Source organism: Antedon bifida, chromosome 6 (assembly GCF_963402885.1).
Source record: "Antedon bifida chromosome 6, ecAntBifi1.1, whole genome shotgun sequence".
Classification (NCBI taxonomy): Eukaryota; Metazoa; Echinodermata; class Crinoidea; order Comatulida; family Antedonidae; genus Antedon; species Antedon bifida.
The window spans coordinates 12,807,771-12,814,420 of NC_136231.1; the positions used below are offsets into that span (position 1 = coordinate 12,807,771).

The 6,650-nt window shown below is 34.5% G+C and overlaps 2 long non-coding RNA genes across 2 annotated transcripts; both read right to left on the reverse strand.

Annotated features, from left to right (window-relative positions):
- Positions 1 to 996: 996 nt before the first annotated feature.
- Positions 997 to 2,600, reverse strand: LOC144844505 (uncharacterized). The gene is made up of 3 exons (XR_013612435.1): positions 2,415 to 2,600; positions 1,275 to 1,318; positions 997 to 1,032 (listed from the first exon to the last, which is right to left on the reverse strand). It is a non-coding gene; the product is annotated as an uncharacterized LOC144844505 (long non-coding RNA).
- A 282-nt stretch (positions 2,601 to 2,882) lies between these two features.
- On the reverse strand, positions 2,883 to 3,396 carry LOC144845656 (uncharacterized). The gene is made up of 3 exons (XR_013612580.1): positions 3,204 to 3,396; positions 2,927 to 3,023; positions 2,883 to 2,894 (listed from the first exon to the last, which is right to left on the reverse strand). It is a non-coding gene; the product is annotated as an uncharacterized LOC144845656 (long non-coding RNA).
- Positions 3,397 to 6,650: the final 3,254 nt, after the last annotated feature.

Sequence of the window (6,650 nt, forward strand, 5' to 3'; positions counted from 1 at the left end):
TCTCTTACAGATGTATTTGTCCTAAATTTGTCCTATTTTGATGTCACATAACAGCTATCCACTTGGAATCGAGAAATTGAATATTTGCGACCAACAACCGGCCCATATTTTATAACTACTGTAGTACTGTACTTGTTCAAAAATAACACTATATTGATCTCTTACCCTTTAATGTTCAACAATATTCCAATTAAAATGCTTAAATACAGAAGTATAGGCCTACAGGTACATATGACAACCTCAGACATCCATCCTATATTAGACTGGGTTCCAGCCCGTAAATTTTGGCACATTTGGCGTTTTATACGTATAATATAATACTCAGATTTACGCACTGGGGAAATATGTGAAGAAATCGATTTGCATGCCCGCAAACATCCGATAAGAATGACGTAGGTTATCATATCATATGTGCCAAATTATTTATCTTTACTATTTACGGGCTGGAACCCAGTCTAATCATATATATGCACTGCTCTTTAACCAATTGAATGCTCTTTGGCATGTGAAGAACGAACCTTTTTAAATATAAACTTACCTGTGAGATCGTCATGGTTGTATAGGTCATCTCCTATAGTAGTAAACAAAAACAATTTATAACATTAATATTTTATACATTTTCGTTCTTGATACATTGTACATTTGTGTTTTCAAATGTTTTGCTGCTAATATTGTAGTAGACTTACCTGATGTTGTGGCAATTTCTAGTTGTCCATAACTATCAGCATCATCTGCTGATAAACAACAATAAAATGTTAAGAATGTAATGTTTACGAAAATCTAATTTGTGTCTGATAAGTGCCATTTCCGGCATCTACAGTTGCACAACTCTTAAACATTTCTTATGACACAGGGACAGATTGGAATGGAAAATGGGACATGGATTAATTAATTTTAACACTAAAAAAGAACTTCATAGAAAGAGTCAATCTTAATTTCACCTCACCTCAGCACCAGCTGGTATAGATTTTTATTAGTAATGTTTTATAAGCTTACCTGTGATGTTTTCTTCTTCTTTAAAAGTTTCATCTGCTGATCAATAATAAATGAAAAGTTAACAATTTAATATATTCCTAATATCTATCTGTACATTAAGTACTTTGATTGCACTGATTGCATTGAAGAACTTAAGATCTACCATAAAATTTTTTTCCATGTTTAGAACCAACAAATATATGGTCTTGATTTTATGGCACTCTGGAATTGTCTCTTCTATTAGCAAAAGAAGTATTCTCATTTTACATACTTTGTTTATAAACTATATTAAAGCTTACCTGTAAAAGTATTCATTTCTACTTCTAGGCTTCTGGGTTATCTCCTATAGAAAAACACAATAAAATAATTAATTAAAAAAAATTAGGTTTTCTTATTCTTCTTACCTGTACAAGTGTTGCCACTTGTTAATTTGACAAAATTTGCTGATTTTTCAATTACCTACTGGCAGAACAGGTAAGTAAAAGATATGTACTGTGTGGGTAATAAGCTGTACGGACTATATAAAGGGCAGGAAATATTTTGAGATAATCTAGGTTTTGGCGAGATTCTGGTTTTTAAGGTGTTTATGCTTTGTGAGAGTGAAGTTTGCATTGTACCAGCAACAATGCCTATTTTTTTTAAAAAAAGATGTGCCGTGTTTAAAACGTTTTCACCCGCAACTACAGCAATTGCATTATAATTTTTTAAGGTTGATATGTCCTTGGCTATTGGCTGTTCTTGTGGCCTCGAAGTCTCTGCTGCCTGCTTTTTATTTTGGGCATATACCGCATCACATGCTTGTGCATATCTAGCACTTTCCTGATCTCCTGTGATTTGTGATCATTATCTGTTATTAAAAACAATCCACTTAATATGTTCCCTTATAGAAGTATTTTAACACAACTTAAAGACTGTCTGAACCCAAAACAAGTAAGTGCCAGACAAAAAGCCTAAGGAAAAGCCTAGAATATTATATTTATCCTTGTTTGACCAATGTTTGACCAATATTTATCCAATTGTTCTGGAGGTTGTCTTTAATTTGAGGTGATTTATACAGCCGATGAAATCAAATTTGAAAGTAGTCTGTAATTGGATTTTTATGGGAGTGTCGACTTGTAGGTACTTTGGCTAGTCTTCAACATAAGTTGCTCTTAGAGTGGATACGATAGTCTACAATTGAAGATGCTTTTAAAATTGGGGTAGGGGGAAGTATTAATAGAAGGTAGTGGGTTAAATAGAGGGAGACCTGCATTGAATATTTGAAATGGACTGTAGTCTTCAAAAAGAAGTTGCTCTTAGATTGGATACGTCACTAGTCTACAATTGATGGTGATTTTTGAATTATAATGCAGTATTAAATAGAAGATGGATGGTTAATTAGAGAGAGAACTGCATTGACAATTTGAAAATGACTTATAATTAATTAAAAAATCACCAACCTTGGAATCCAGATGTTCTGCAATATCCGTTGTAAAATCTTCAATTAGATTAAACTGAACATTAAATTTCTCCAAAACTTTTACTGTTGATCTGCGATTGATATGTGGAAAACACCCTCAATGACAGAAAACTCTGTTGAGTTGATACCTTCTAGCGTGGATGAGTTGGAATAAACAATGCTGAATTCAAAGAAGTAACCACTTCCCGACAGATTAATGGCAAGATCAGTGAAGTTGGCCCAGCCATGGATTATATCTACAGTGTTGTTGCTGACGAGCTCTGCATCAGATACTCCTGGGCATTTTCCATGGATGTGAAGAATGTCCCAGATTTTGCACAATTTCAGCCTGAAAAAATCAAAAAATCATTGAATAATTCCTTTTTTTTGTAGAATATTTGTATCAAACCTATGGTGTATTACCAAAGCTTGATAGCCTACAGTATATTGGAGTTTAGAAAGAATTGTGTTAAAACCTACACTGGTATCCAATATAGAGATGCAAGGCTGAACCTCAAATGGATGGTTCTCCATAGCATCAGCCGTAAACGTATACTCATTGTGCTTTGGGTCACTAGATGCCTCTTCTTCAGCTTGCTTCTCAGAATACCTGTGAACCAATTAGTTATGTTGGTTTGTAATGATATAGGCATTATGGTTATGTTTGTTGCACGCCACACATGAGAATACAATTTAAGACTTTGGACAAGACGATACAAGCCAGTTCTATACTACAGTAACTCTACAGAAAACTCTACTTCAACTCATTACTTCTTAAAATGTGACTTACGTTTCATTGCCTGTACTTGGACCTCCTGTTGTATTTGTTGCTCTCACACCCCTTGTTGGGTCTTCAGCTGGGGGAGAAGGATCGGTCATTGCTAATAACCTCAACTTCAAGACTCTCGTACAAAGTACCGGTTTGTGCTGCATTAACAATTTCTGCTTGAAGGTTAACTAACTCATCATGTTCAAGGGTTGAATTGCCTGTAAGGAAAAAATATTAATTATTGTTTAGATATTAAAAGAATAGGTAATTAAATAAAATTCAACTCATTTCTAAACATATGAAACTGAAAAAAGAAGAAATCTGGATAGATTATGTGATACTTTAATATGGTTAAAGAAAGCTATTTACTTATTATATATACCAAACTGGCAAGATTGTTAACAAGATCTTCTTCATAGAAAACATCAACAGGAGCCACACCAAAGTCAACCATTATAACCGGTGTAGTGATGATGTCAATTGGGTCACTACCACGTATAAGTATCCAAAGAGTCTGCCAATCGCGATCAAAATAGTTCTCGCCATAAATGCTGGAGTCAGGAGTTGGCATGAACTGATCGTTTGGATCTTCTGGAACCCATATTTCTCTTTCTATTAATGGCAATGATGTCGAAAGAGTTGACAATTTTAAATATCTTGGACTTACATTTGATTCACTTATGTCATGGAAACAGCATGTTGAACAAGTAGCTTCTAGAGTATCACAACATATCGGTATTATTCGTAGATTAAGATATTATATTCCAAATTTTGCTTTAAGACTACTTGCTAATGCAATAGTATTACCTTGTTTTGATTACTGTAGTAATGTTTGGTCAAATTGTAACTTAGAACTTGTTAATCGTCTTCAAGTACTTCAAAATAGAGTAGCTAGAATCATTCTTTATGCTGATATGTACACCCCTATAACAGAATTGATGTCCTCACTAAAATGGAAGAGTGTCCATGACAGATGGGAAAATGATTTATTAATTATGCTATTTAAATGCCTACAGGGTTTAGCACCATCTTATTTAACAAATCTATTCAAATTTATGGACACTTTTCACACAAAAAATAAAAGAAGTCAATCAACAAAAACTCTAAATGTTCCAGCATGGAACAATATTTATGGAAAGAGAATGTTTAATTATAGAGCATCAACCTTATGGAATAATCTTCCTGTACATATCCTTAATGAAAAGAGCAGATTATATAAAAGATCACAGCTACAACACAGTGATTCTCCTACTCTTCAAAAAAGGGATGCCACAATAAAATTGCGTGCCCAGTCTCGGTGAATGGACTGGTCTTGTTTCAAGAGTGCAACTTTAATAGGAGGAAAGATTTAGGGAAGAATCACAGTTTACAAAAGCTAAAATTCAACATTAAAGCAGACAACCAACCTTTATGTGGACATTTTTCATCATAAGGAATTTTAAGTCCACGTCTCGGATCTCTATCCCACTCGTATGGAGAATCAGGAATAACATAACCAGGCCGTGATCCTCCTAGAATTCCACCATCTTCATCTCTGATCATTGCTTTTTTAAATGCATCACAATCCATCTCCACGCAATCAGAAAGATTAACTTTACTGTTAAGATTAAATGAAAAGTGTAATGTATTGAACTTGATTAATATTACTTGCTACCAATTATTTAAACTTCCTTCACCTGTTACCATATATATTATGTTAACCCACTTCTATATAACCCTGGCTACTTAATGGTCACTAATGGCTAAAGTAGACCCTCTGCTTAGACCACTAAACATTCCACCTTGACAGATTAATTACCCATTACCGATATTGTTATTATAATATATAGTAAATGTAGAATAAAGAATAAACACTTCAGTGCTAGCTTTCAACTATAACAGAACTTGTCTCTCTCTCACTTATTTGTATTGTAAATCGGTACATTACACTACAGTGGCGACGAGAATGGCCCTTATTGGCAAAATTGAAGAATTTATTGAAGGAAGGGAAGATTGGTCACAGTTTGTTGAGCGTTTAGACTTTAGACTAGAGTCTGAGGAAGAAGAAGAACAACAGGAAACTGATTGGCGGTACGTTGTCAATAACCAGAGGCTCTACGCAATAACCAACACGATATTCTACCAACAACAGCAATCTAACTGGATTTCACACTGTATTCGGAGACAGAACTATGATCCCTGCGAAGTTCTTACATTTTATGACCAAAAAAGTAAATTGATAGGAAGACCGAGCCCAAGTATACTTCAGAGAACTATAAACGCTAGTCAACTAGACCGAGAAGACTATAAGGAAGTGCTTCCAGCATCTTTTATAGAAGACAATAACTACTATGTCCAGTAGTCATTAAGTTGATTAAGTTATGTCTTGATGTTTAATTTTAATTTTAAATGTAAATAGGTTGGGTAATCATCAGGAATAGTCCTGAACAGGGAGATGAGCGCCCCTGCCCACCGATGAGTTTCGGGATCCCTTTGACCCGGAGGGAGAGTACCCGTCAGGGTTACAGGTCCCAGGTTTTTAGTTGTTTTTAAAATTAATTAGTGTTCCATGACCTTCTCATCAAAATTAACGTCTCTCATAAAATTAAGAAAAGTTGTGCTATGTCAACATAATGTCAATGACGGCGAAATGTCCCCAATATTGGGGATAGCTATGAAAACAAATAAGTAAGTAAGTAACTTGTATTTCAAGGCAAAAGAAATTACTACAGAGGAGAAGAAACAAGCAACACTGTTAACAGTTATTGGCCCATCATCTTATAAGCTTTTACGAAATTTGGTTACACCAGAAAAACCCAAGGATAAAACATTCGATGAGCTGGTAACAGCTATGAATGGGCATCACAGTCCAGTGCCTAGTGAAATTGTACAGCGATACAAATTCAACTCACGCTTTCGACGTGATAATGAAACAGTGCCTGAATTTATGGCATCGCTTCGATCGATGGCAGAATTCTGTAACTTTGGAGCCTCGCTCAATACAATGTTACGAGATCGTCTAGTTTTTGGCGTCCGTAATCACAGAATTTGGTCTTTTGGCAGAAAAAGCACTGACACTGGAAAAAGCTGTTGAAATTGCAACTAGCATCGAAACTGCAACAAGAAATGTAAGAGATCTGGCGCAGCCAACCTCTGCAGCTGCAGTTGAAAATGTAAACAAAATTGCTTACAAAAAGTCCAAAATTTCCACTTTTTAAACTTCAAGAATTATGCTATAATATTGCCATTTATGCACATATATTATGGTAACATCATCTTATAAAGCCATATAGTAACTAGTTGTGTAAAAAAATAAAAAGGTCTAAATTTTGACATTTTTCGAAAAATTCACTGCGGGGGACCAAAGGAATTTTTTAGAAAAATTGCCAAATTTTCTTCTTTTTAAAATTCAATAAGTATGCTATAATATTGCAATTTATGCACATATATTGTGTTAACATCATCTTATGGAGACATAAAAACTAGTTA